Source organism: Acinonyx jubatus, chromosome E4 (assembly GCF_027475565.1).
Source record: "Acinonyx jubatus isolate Ajub_Pintada_27869175 chromosome E4, VMU_Ajub_asm_v1.0, whole genome shotgun sequence".
Classification (NCBI taxonomy): Eukaryota; Metazoa; Chordata; class Mammalia; order Carnivora; family Felidae; genus Acinonyx; species Acinonyx jubatus.
Window position 1 is genome coordinate 54,436,081 of NC_069395.1, and position 12,168 is coordinate 54,448,248.

At 35.7% G+C, this 12,168-nt stretch overlaps 1 protein-coding gene across 1 annotated transcript in view; it reads right to left on the reverse strand.

Moving 5' to 3' along the window:
- The window catches only part of DNM3 (dynamin 3), a 575,248-nt gene that overhangs the window by 376,585 nt on the left and 186,495 nt on the right, over nucleotides 1–12,168 (reverse strand). The gene's annotated exons all lie outside the window — the stretch shown is intronic.

Consider the following 12,168-nt stretch of genomic DNA (forward strand, 5'->3'; position numbering starts at 1 on the left):
GGGCTCTGCTTGGCCGGCAGGCCACTGCTCCGCCCTGGCTCCCTCCCGCCAGTCCGTGTAGCGAGCACTGCCTCTCCACCCTTCCTACCCTCTTCCGTGGGCCTCTCCTCTACGCTTGGCTCTGGAGAATCCGTTCTGCTAGTCTTCTGGTGGTTTTCTGGGTTATTAAGGCAGGTGTGGGTGGAAGCTAAGTGATCAGCAGGAGGAGGTGAGCCCAGCGTCCTCCTATGCCGCCATCTTCCCTTCAGATTCTCTTTTTTTCTCTTGTTCAATTAATTCTTAAATTCCTCAAGTGAGTGAAATCATATACTTGTCTTTGTCTGATTAATTTCACTTAGCATTTTACTCTCTGGGTCCATTCATATTGTTGCACATGGCAAGATTTCATTCTTTTTTATGGCTGAGTCAATTTCATTGCATATATATATATACTACAATTTCTTTATCCATTGGTGGACACTTGGGTTGCTTGCATATCTTGGCTATTGTAAATAATGCTTCAATAAACCTAAAAGTGCATATATTTTTTTCAAATTAGTGGTTTTGTTTTCTTTGGGTAAATACTCAGTAGTAGAATTACTGGATCATATGGTAATTTTATTTTTAATTTTTTGAGGAAACTGAATAACATTTTCCACAGTCCCTATACCAATTTGACTCCCACCAACAATGGATGATGGTTGATTTTTCTCTACATCCTTTTCAACATTTGTTATTTCTTGTCTTTTTGATTTTAGTCATTCTTGCAGGTGTGAGGTGATATCTCATTGTGGTTTTGATTTGCATTTCACTGATAATTAGTGATTTTGAGCATGTGTCTGTTGGCCATCTGTATGTCTTCTTGGGGAAAGTGTCTATTCCTATCTTCTGCCCATTTTTAATTGGATTATTTGGTTTTCTGGTGTTGAGTTGTGTAAGATCTTTATAAATCTTGGATATTAACACCTTATCAAATGTAATATATGCAAATAACTTCTCCATTCAGTAGACTGTCTTTTCATTTTATTGATGTTTTCCTTTGCTGTGCAGAAGATTTTTATTTTGGTATAGTTCCATTAGTTTAATCTTTGCTTTTGTTTTCCTTGCCAGAGGAGACATATCTAGAAAAATGTTTCTATGGCCAATGTCAAAGAAATTACTGCCTGTAGTAATTTCTTCTAAGAATTTTAAGGTTTTAAGTTTCACATTTAGATCTGTAGTCCATTTTGAGTTTATTTTTGTAGGAGGTAATCCATTGAGTTTATTTTGTATGATATGAGAAAGTGGTCCAGTTTTATTTTTTGTATGTGGCTGTCCAGTTTTCCCTACAGTATTTGTTGAAGAGACTATCTTTTTCCCACTGTGTATTCTTGCCTCCTTTGTTGTAAATTAATTGACCATAAAAGCATGGGTTTATTTCTGGACTTTCTGTTCTGTTTCACTGATCTATGCTTTTGTGCCTGTACCATACTGTTTTGATTACTACAGTTTTTAGTATATCTTGAACTCTAGGGTTCTGATACCTCCAACTTTGTTTTTCTTTCTCAAAATTGCTTTGGCTCTTCAGGGTCTTTTGTGGTTTTATACAAATGTTAGCAATATTTGTTCTAGTTCTATGAAAAATGCTATCGGTAGTTTGAAAGGGATTGCATGAAATCTGTAGATTGCTTTGGGTAGTATGCACGTTTTAACAATACTGGTTCTTCCAATCCATGCACATAGAATATGAATTTGTTTGTGGAATCCTCAATTTGTTTAGTCAGTATTTTATGGTTATCAGAGTATAGGTCTTTCACCTTCTTGGTTAAGTTTATTCCTAGGTATTTTATTCTTTTTGATGCAATTGTAAATGGGACTTTCTTAATTTCTATTTCTACTACTTCATTATTAGTGTATAGAAATGCAACATAATTCTATATATTAATTCTGTATCCTGCAAACCTTACTGAATTCATGTATCAGTTCTAATAGTTTTTTTCATGGATTCTTTAGGGTTTTCTATATATAGTGTCATATCATCTGCAAATAGTAACAGTTTTACTTCTTCTTTACCAATTTGGATGCCTTTTATGTCTTTTTCTTGCCAGATTGCTGTGGCTATGACTTCCAATACCATGTTGAATAAAAGTAGTGACAGTGAACACCCTGGTCTTGTTTCTGCTCTTAGAGGAAAAGCTCTTGGTTTTTTCACCACTATGATATTAGCTGTGTGCTTTTCATAAATGTCCTTTATTATGTTGAGGTATGTTCCCTCAAAACCCATTTTGTTGAAAGTTTTCATCATGAGTGAATGTTGTACTTCATCAGATGATTTTTCTGCATCTAGTGAGGTGATGACATGGTTTTTATCCTTTCTCGTGTTAATGTGATGTATCACATTGATTGATGTGTGAGTACTGAACCACCTTTATGTCCCTGAAATAAATCCCACTTGATCGTGGTGAATGATTTTTTTAATGTATTGTTGATTTTGGTTTGCTAATATTTTGTTGAGGATTTTTACATCTATGTTCATCAGAGATATTGGCCTGTAGTTTTCTTTTCTTTCTTTCTTTTTTTTTTTTTTTGTAGTGTCTTTATCTGCTTTTGGTATCAAGGTAATGCTGGCCTCATAGAATTAATTTGGAAACTTCTCTTCCTTTTCTATATTTTGGAGCACTCAGAAGACAGGTATCAACTCTTCTTTAAGTGTGTGGTAGAATTCACCTGTGAAGCCATCTGGTCTTGAACTTTTATTTGTTTGGTTAATGATTCTATTTCACTGCTAACAGTGGGTCCATTCAAATTTTCTGGTTCTTCCTGATTCAGTTTTGGAAGGTTATATATTTCTAGGAATTTATCCATTTTTTGTAGGTTGTCCATTTTTTTGGCATATAATTTTTCATATTCTCTTCTCTTATAATCCTTTTTATTTCTGTGGTACTGGTTGTTATTTCTCCTCCTTCATTTCTGATTTTATTTTTGAGACCTCTTTTTTTCTTGATGAATCTGGCTAAAAGTTTATAATTTTGTTGATCTTTTCCATGTACCCGATTTCATTGATCTTTTCTATGTTTTTCTAGTCTCTTTTTCATTTATTTCTGCTCTAATTTTTATTATTTCATTCCTTTTACTGGCTTAGGGCTTTGTTCTAATTTGCTTAGCTCCTTTAGGTATTAATTTCAATTGTTTTATTGCTTTCTTATTTATTTTTTTAGTCATTCTCATAAATAGTGTTTTTCTCCACATTCAAATTTCATTCAAATTTCACAAAGAGCACCTCTGGGAAATTTGAGATTTGTTCAAGCAATGTCTTTACAGTGACCCCAAGTGGCAAAAGGGATGAACGTGTCAGTTTTAGGAATCCATATCTCCATGGCTTGTTACACTGATAATATCTTGATGACAATAATAACATTTTAACAGTGTATTCACTTTTGCCAAAATGCCCTCTCATTTTTCTCTTTTATTCCTATTTTTTTAAAAGAATTCAAATGTCATCTATACATATGCATATTCAAGTTCTAAACCTATTCTTTTGGATGGTAAATTTTATAATCCAGGCCATTTTATTTTTCCTAATAAAAATACTATATGAAAAATATACACTTTTATAAAAAAGATTTTTTTAACCCTTGTAAGATAAGTATTTTTGTGGTCATGTTTCCAATTCTAAGATTCAACATACTTTTTATTTCTATACATAAATATAAATATAAAGAATTATATGTAATATATATATGTAGATAAATCTTAGATATAGTTCTAAGACTCAACAAACTTTTTAAAACTCAGATGGAAGTTCTGTACACTTTGGCAAGCCCATTTAACCAATCTACAGATGCACGATTCTCTCTGCAAAGGGGCTGATTTCTAACATAAGACTGGCAAACTTACTTGAATTGCATATGCATGTAACTTTTAAAATTGAAGTACATACAATGCAAAATAGTAACATGCATTTGAAATGTGCATTTGTAATTCTCAGACTTCAGAGTATAATATTATGATGATGTACTCCATAAGCCTCCTATCAAAGTTTTGATCAGGACTGCAAGATCATGTGTACTTGAGGGTCCTAATTCTTAAGAGTAAATTGTCTAACTTAGACATTGTTCAAGCCTAGTACCTAGTGCTTCTCAATTTAAAAGATTTATTGATTGAAGAGAACTGATATAAATCAACTTTTTCAAAGACCACAGATGCTTTTGTTTTCAGCCTCTGTTCTTAGCTCTTTGTCCATTTAAAAAAAAAAAACATTGATTGATTTTAGGAGTTGCATTCATGTTAGAAATAAGCTCAAAACTATATCCCTTAAGAAGTTAAAACATGGCTTCTATGAGATACACACTGAGTTATTTCTTCTTAAAGAGTGATATCTTCACACATATTAATTGATTCAATTAGTATCAGGTGGTATTTGGACTCTTAATGCAATTATTTAAGATCTATTAATTTTTTTAATATGGTCAAATATTTATGCTAAGAATTTCAAGGTAAAATGAGAATCCAACTGGGGAATAATACCTACAGAGAAAGATACACTGCCTGAAAAATGGGTTTTTCTCCATGGATTGCTCTTATACTTGTATTTTATAAACACAGTCACCATACTCTGAATGCTGATTTAATGCCTGGAGGCTTGAAGCTTCTGTTCAAGTTAACAGCACCTCCATGACCAGACAGAAAAGTAAATGTCTGCTAAATATTGCTAAAGGTCAATCAATATCAGCTTACATCACCCATGGACTTTAACTTTTTCTAGGTTGAAGACAGAGACTTGTTGAAAGGCACAAGCTTAAAGATGTTGGTTGAACACACCTCCAGAAAACAAATAAAGAAGTCTACCTCCAGCTTCATGGTAAATTCTGACCCAATTCACAAATTTCATCTCAAGAGAAAATGTTACTCTCTTCCCAACCAGAGGTCTTACAGTCTTCGTGGAGTGTTTTTATACTCTAGGAAGACCTCTGGTCATGCTAGATTTAGAAATGAAATTCATTTGCTGTGAAATAAATCACCATGAAGGGAATTTCTAGACACATTTGCCTCCCTAGTGAGGCCTTTGAACAGTGCTCTATTGTAGACGACAAACTTGATGGGTAATGCTAAAATACTGCTGCGCCCAGAAAATAAAAGGCACAATGAGAGTCTTCATGGGTAATGAACTCATGCTCAAGTAATAAATCAATACCACTGTTGGGACTGACTCCTCTGCTTTCTTTACAGGAAATGTGAGTGTCTCTTTATGATGAACTGTCAGCTAGGGTATAGCAGTGTCTATAAAAATATGCAGATGTTGAACAGCAGTGTAAACATGGTGTCTTTATTATAAGACCATTAAAACCAACCAGGATAGATGGGTATTATACCATCATAAATAAACTCAACATGAAAAAAGTGCTCTCCCTACCAATCAATCTAACCAACTAACCTCATCTGCATCCATATCCTCTACCTTCACTACTATTAAAATAGAGAGACAATCTAATTCTCTCCTATCTATGGCACCCACAGGTGCCCTACATTATATTCCCACTCCCTGAGAAAATCAAGGATTTTTCTCATCTATTTATCCTATCTTTATCCTATTTCTTCTACATTTATCTCATCTCTGTCCTTCACCAATTTTATCTCTCTTCTGCCTCATTCTTACCAACACACAAACATGCTATTAATATCTCCCATCTTTCAAAAACATTCTTTTGAATTTATACTAGTATCCTACTTTCCTGCTTCCCTCTACAGTGAAACTTGAAAGAGCTGCCTATATACTATCTCTACTTCCTCACATTCAAGTCCCTTCTGAACCTTCTCTAAGGAGACTGCCCTACCAAGCCCTTGTTATCAAAGCCACCAATGACTTTCATGTGGCAAATCCAATGGTCAGTTCTCTACCTTTGTCTCTATTAGATGAAAACATAAAAGTCTGATTTAGATACAAAGATTGGAAGTAATGATGATTTAGACCTAGTTCAAGCTGCTTTCCTTCTGTTTACTACTGAATCTTCCAGCAACAAGTTTGAAGAATTCAGGGCTAAGAATACAAGTGACTGAATGGATGCAGCTTTCCAGCACCTCCCTGGTTCCTCACAGAGGAGCACGATAAGGTTCAAGTTGAATATAGCCTGTCAGGACTGGGTAAACTGCCAAGCCAGAGAGGCAAAGACATATGGGTGCCCTGCCTTTTATGCCATTAGGTTGGGTGTACCACTTCATTACAATGTAAGGGAAATCTCACTACCCCGTAGTTACCAAGTCCTGTGTTCCATTTCTGAATGTGTTATTGGGCTTCCTCACAGTAGGCTCAGCTTTGACCTACCAAATCATTCTCCTTGATCTCTCAGCAGCATTTAGCACATCCATCACAATGCCCTTCTCAAAATGCTCTTTTCCTGTACCTTCTGGAGTACCATGTTCACTTGTCTCTCTATCACTTCTCAGTGGCATCTGCTTTTTCTCCTCCCTTCCAACACTACTAAAATAGACTTGGAGAGCCCCAGAGCTATTTCCTTGACCATGCTTGTCTTCCCTATCTATATTCATCTCCTACATGATCTTAACTAGTCTCAAGGAATTACTATCTGAATTAGTTCCCTATGACTCTTGCAACAAATGACCACTAGTGGCTTAAAACAACAGGAATTTATTTTCTCATAGTTCTGGAGTCCAGAAGTCTGAAATTTAAAGTGCTAGCAGTGCTACAATCACTCCCATAAGAGGCTCCAGAGAAGGATCCTTCCTTGCCTCTTCCAACCTCTGGTGACTCCGGGAGTTTCTGGGCTATGATAGCACAGTTCCAATCTCTGCCTCCATCTTCACATGTCCTTCCCTGTGTGTCTCTCCCAAATCTCCCTCTCTTTTCTCTTATAAAGACACTAATTACTAGATTTAGGGGTCCACCCTCAATCTAGGATGATCTCATCCCAAGATTCTTAATTACATCTGCAAAGATCCTATTCCCAAGTAAGGACACACTCACAGTTATGGGAGATGAGGCCTTAGACATATCTTCTGGGGGATATAGTTCAACTCACTACACCACCTCTAGGCTGATGTTTCCCAGAGTCTTAAATCCAGCATGAAACTCTCCCTTGAATTCTAGTCTCTATCATCACTACTTACCTGTCTAATACACATCTCAAATTTTACATGTTCATAATAGAACTCTTGATTCCCCCAAACATCTTCCTCTCTCTTAACAATCCCCATCTTAGCAAATGGCATTACCATTTAACTTGTTCCTTTGGTTAAAACCTTTGAAGTCATCCTTGACTCTTTTTTTTCCACAGCAAACCATCAGGACACTCTCAGCTCTACTTTCTTTCTTTCTTTTAAATGTTTATTTACTTTTGAGAGAGACAGAGAGCACAAGCAAGGGAGGGGCAGAGAGACAGAGAGAGGGAGACACAGAATCTGAAGCAGGTTTCAGGCTCCAAGCCATCAGTTCTCTCAGCTCTACTTTCAAAATATATCTTGACTCTGACAGCTTCTTCACTCTGTACCATTCCTCTCTATTCCAAGCCACATCCTCTGTCTCCCCACAGGATCTCTTTATAGGAATAATCTAAGTGATCTCTTTGTTTCTATTCATGCCCTTCTTTTAGTCATTTCTTCTCATAGCAGCCAGACTGACCTATGAAAACATAAATCAAATCTTGTCCCTCTACACTCAAAACCGTCCATTAGCTATATTTTGAACAAATGCGAAGTCTTTGTGATGTAAAAGAACCCATATGACAAGAGCCCTGCCTACCTCTCTGATTCTAGAATCTGCTGCTCTCTTCTCACTGAGCTCCATCCTCAATGGCCTCCTGGTGGCTCCTTAACACATCAAACCAGTTCCACCCCAGTCCTTTGTGCTTACTCTTTTCTTTGCCTGGAATGCTCCACCTCCAGATATTCACAAGGCTTGTTCCCTCACTTAGCAGTTCTCTGCTCAAATGCTTCGTCCACAGCCTAAAATAGCATTCCAAATCTCTCTCTCTCCCCTTATTCTGATTTAGTTTTCTTCATAGTACTCATCAGTGTCTGGCATTATATTAACCTGATATTAAAATAATTGTTTATCTTTCATCTCTTCCCTCTGTTAGCATATAAGCCCCATAAGCCTAAAATTTTTGTTTTGCTTACCAATTTTCTCATGATGCTCAGAATGGTGCCTGGCATATAGTAGTTGCTTATTAACTATGTGTTGAATAAATGAAAAAGCAACTAAAATGATCTCTTAAAATTAAAGCAATATAGCCATATTAAAAACTGGTATGAAAAATGAAAATCTCATGAAACCAGTTGAAAATAATGCTCATTAATGCTTTTGGGAAATAATGAAAAAGCATTCACGTGATAATGTAAACATGAACTCTTCCAAAACAATTCTTTCTCCAGCATTTATAATATTTGCTCTAAGAGTTCAGTTTTTAAGTTTGCCAAGTGGTCTATTTCTTACACATATTGATGCAGAGATACTCCAACAGATATCTGCCTTACAAAAGAACTGTAAGGCAAAATCTAATTCAATGTAACTTTGGCAATGTTTTACTGTGTTTACTACCATAATACTTCATTAAACAGGTTTCACTTCAATTTTATAAAATTCTAAGAAGTATTCATGATTATCCTTGAATACAGTGTCTATAACACAGTTGGTGTGAGAAAGATTGATGATACATTGGCAAACCAGACCTGCTGTTATCAGAGATATGTGGGCTTACATCATGCTTCGGCTACTTACCAGCTGTTTGATTATGAGCAAGTTCTCTAAGCTCAGTTCCTCCTATATAAACTGAGTAATGCCACCTGCTTGACAGGATACTTGTGGTTATAACATATGACATGGTGTTACTACACAACTCATTTCACTTGAACTGACATATGCTGTGAACCAAACTACATCCCCTAAAATATGAAAATGTTCAGTTCATAAAGCAGATCTTCTGGAATACTTTTCCCTGGGGATTTCTATGACCTCACACATAAGAAAAGATGCCATGCAAACAAGTAGTTTTTTTTTAAATAGTGGAAAGTACAAAAATTATCAGAAATACATACTGAGGGGCTAATATATGTATCAAAAATATGACTGAGTGGCTCAGTTGGTTAAGCGTCTGGCTCTTGATTTTGGCTCAGATCAAGATCTTATGATTCATGAGTTCAAGCCCCGCATTGGGATCTTCACTGACAGCATGGATCCTGCTTGGGATTCTCTCTCTCCCTCTCTCTACTCCTCACCTGCTTGCACACACTCACACACACTCTCTCTCTCTCAAAATAAATAAATAAACATTAAAAAAAAAGAAATATATACTGAGCATCTATATAGTCCAGTTTCCTACCAGGTGGTCCTGCATATAGAATATATACTACTGACCATGAGCACTTTACCTAGCTCAAAAGATGAATTATAAATGTCTGTTGAACAAGAAATTAGTGAACTAACAAAGGCAGTGACTGAATTTTTAATGTAGCTGAGTAGAAGAAATTCCTAATAGTTAGAGGAAGTGTTCATTAGAGGAATCATTGTGAGACTGTGCTGAGAATCCTAGTCTGCCCTCTTACTCTAAATCTATGAGCGGTAGCTGGCACAGTGCCTTAAACCCATCAAGCCAAAGTAAAGACCCCTCCTTCCACCCTACCCCAGCTCCAACCTGACCCAGCTAAAATCTCCTTTCACCTACAGTTAATCTAACAATTTATAAATGAATCTGAAATTATTTTTATTTTTATGCTACAATATTAAAATATTCAAAATAATTCTATTATAATTCTATGTGTTATCAAGCTTCATTAATTCATATTAGTACAGGCAGCAGTTTGGGTTACAGAAGGCTAGTGATTGTTTTATAGGTTTCTTATCCCTATAAATTACGTACAATAAAATAACAAAGTCGTGTCCTTTGAATCTTTTCAAGAGGAAAATAATTTCTAGCATTTGGTTAATAGCTTAGAGTTATCTTTACAGATACATTTATCTTATTTAATTATTATAGCAACTTTTTGAGCCAAGGTTTATGATAACTTCGTTTTATTTTCTGGATGAGATAATAAGGCTCGAAGAAGTTGAACGACTTGCTCAAGAACATACAGCTGGGAAGTGACAGGCCTTCCAAGCTCTGTGTTCTTTTATGTACACCACTGAATAAAACAATTAATTGAGAAGTGGTCTAATGAGGTAGAGGGGCTACCTCTAGATGAGGAGGGAGGGGCTACCACAAGTGCACTATGTGGTCACAGCCATGTTATTCAATAGTGTAAATCACCAACATCTGCATAAACTTCTTCACCCCAAAATGGGACCTCTCAACAAATGAACCTCCCAGTATTCTGGTGAAACTAAGAGTATGTAAGAGCACTTTAAAATAATAAGACAATGAATGATACAGGGAAAATTATATGTAAAACATTATTTAGTTCTAATGACTAGGAATTTGACCTTGTAAATAGTATAGCCAATCCCCTTAAAGTTTTACTAAAAATCCTCATTTAGTCAGTAAAAATATTTTTCACAAATGATACAAAAGATAAGCTTGAGCTTTCTCTAGTCACAAATGTGTTACATTCTACATATACAGGGAGAATAATTCACCATTACATTTGTTTTAATATAAGACATATACAAATACATCCCAGCATTATAGTAATATTCATTTTATAAAAGCTTTTATTTTTAATATCATTAGGCAAACATAAACTTCCCAACTATATATTCAAATATACCCAACTCCTGCCCAGTTGAAAATGACCTATCTATGTCAAAGAGGCTTAATTTAGTACAAAATCATGACTGCCTAAATTAGACCATCTCTCAGAAAACTATATAATTATGTACATCGGTGGATAAGATTATATTTCAGGTACCTTGAATAAAGAATTGCCCTCTATTATCTAAATAGGCCACCCTCATTAGCTAAGGGCAAAACTTCAGGAAAGCTGAAGATGAAGTGGTGAAAATAGGCTACTTGCATAGGCAGTGAAATCAATCCTAAAGACCAACAGGGTAACAACAGATGTCACAAACAGATTGCCCTCAGCATCCCAATTCAAATGTCTTTTATATGACAATTTCCCAATTATTAAAGTTACATAAGATCAGAATGAAGAATAATGGAATGGAATAAGGGGGAAGGCTATTTCTCCATAAAAGCAACAAAAACACTGGCAAAAAATTGTCAAAATCAACTTTTCAGAACTCTCAAATTAACGAAATGCTTGTAACAAACTGAGGAGCATTTGTTCAACAAAAATGACTGAATCTCAGTAAGATCAGCAAGATTTGTGGTGTTTGAACTTTTCCAATTCCCATTCCCCTCTCCTTAGCTCTACAGTAGTCTTGAAAATGAAAATCCCCCCAAATCACAGTGAAAACTAGCAGCCAGAATCCACTGGAGGGGACAGAATAGGATTGGAATACACCAAAAATAACATTTTCAGTGAACTGTAATTATTTAACCTCTCTAGCAATCCTCTAAAAACACCTATTTATAGAGCTTTTCTTTATTTGATCTGACTCTGAGTATACTCAGCACAACAGCCTTTTACCCAGGGAGCATGTCAAAAACAATCAGTGGCAATATTTAACATCACAGCTACTTTAAGCAGCAATAAGAGTTGGGGCAGAAGAATCTGACCAAAAAATTTAAACGAAAAGCTGGGAATGAGGTGGCGATAAGAATCATTGAGGTTTGTATATATGTACAATTTAGCATCTAGAAGGCTACATGCATGCCTGGGGCTGTGCATTCTCAGGAGAGATCTGAAAAGACCCCAAACTCTGGCTAAACTTAAGCTTCTACACAAGCAGGAAGTGAAAGTTAAGGCAGAATTGTAAACTGCCTGCTATTGAAGGCATATTCCAAAATTCACACCAAGACCTTCACCAAATGCTGGGAGACTTATTTGCCCTATACACTTAAGAAAATCTCTGTCAAGTTGTTAGCTGACTAATAAGAAAATTGAGCAAAGGCTCTAATGCCCACATACAACAAAGAATACAGACTTTATAGATTTAGTTCAGGAAAATTACTAAGCAAACAAATACCAACAGCAACAACAACAAATGGCAACAAAAACAATCATTGGAAAAGGAGAGGAATCTGATTTTTGAGTGTTACCACATTATATTACTTAACATGTCCTATTTTCAATGAAAAAACTACAAGATATGCAAAGAAAGTATGGCCCATACACAGGAAAATAAGCATTCAATAGAAA